Below are 989 nucleotides of genomic sequence, written 5' to 3' on the forward strand. Positions count from 1 at the left end.
GAAGGGATTTGGTACATGATCCACTGGGATTAAACGCGAGGCCATTATTAGACCCTCGTGGTTTCTTGCTATAATACCCCAACTTGACCTTCTTTCATGGCATCCATCCGTTGAGGTAGGGGTAAACAAAATACTCGAGTTAACTTGACCTTAATCGATTCATAATTTTATAAACTCGACTCGATTCAACTCGAAAAAAAGTTCAAATAAAATTTGAGTTATGAAATAATACTCCAATAACTCAATTTTTTAGTAATTAGTAGATTGATTTTCAAGTTTCAGTTGAGTCCCTTAACTTTGCATGATATGTGTATATCACACACAAAATATAAAGAAATGTGTATGTATATCGTATATGATTATAGAAAGTCGTTTAAATTGGAATCTATTAGTGTCTTAATATTATAAATATTTACAAATTAAATTTAAACAAAAATTCAAACAACTAGACTCGATTCAAATTTTATAAACTCATCTTAACTCAAAAATAAATTTAAATAAAATTTGAGTTATAAAATAAAACTCGTCAACTCGATTAAGTCAACAAAAATTTAACTCGATTAGTCTCAACTCATCGTAGATAATAACATTAAAAGGTCAAAATTTTGGTTAATTTTCTTTTATGAACTTTGAGTGAATTTTATTAAAAACTAATTCGATAAAAGAAATGAGAGCATGACGAAAAAAATATACCAGTTTTATCATGCATTGACAATAAGAGAGATTAACATTTTTAGTAAAAAGGTGAAAAATAATATCACAACGTAACAACGTTAAAATTTAATAGTCCATTGATTAGACAAAGAAATTAAACAAAATAGTGTTATAATTAGAACTTTTTATAGTTAAGTGTTCAAGATGAAAATCTGACCAAAGTTTGCCGACTAATAGTCTAGTTTCTCCCAAAAGAATTTAGAATAGCCCAAGGAGCTTGAGTTCTTTTCGTTTAGGTAACAAGCCCGTTAATCAGAGGCTCTGATCCCTGACCC

This window comes from Hibiscus syriacus, unplaced genomic scaffold, assembly GCF_006381635.1.
Source record: "Hibiscus syriacus cultivar Baekdansim isolate YM2019G1 unplaced genomic scaffold, ASM638163v2 tig00110483_pilon, whole genome shotgun sequence".
NCBI classification, from domain to species: Eukaryota; Viridiplantae; Streptophyta; class Magnoliopsida; order Malvales; family Malvaceae; genus Hibiscus; species Hibiscus syriacus.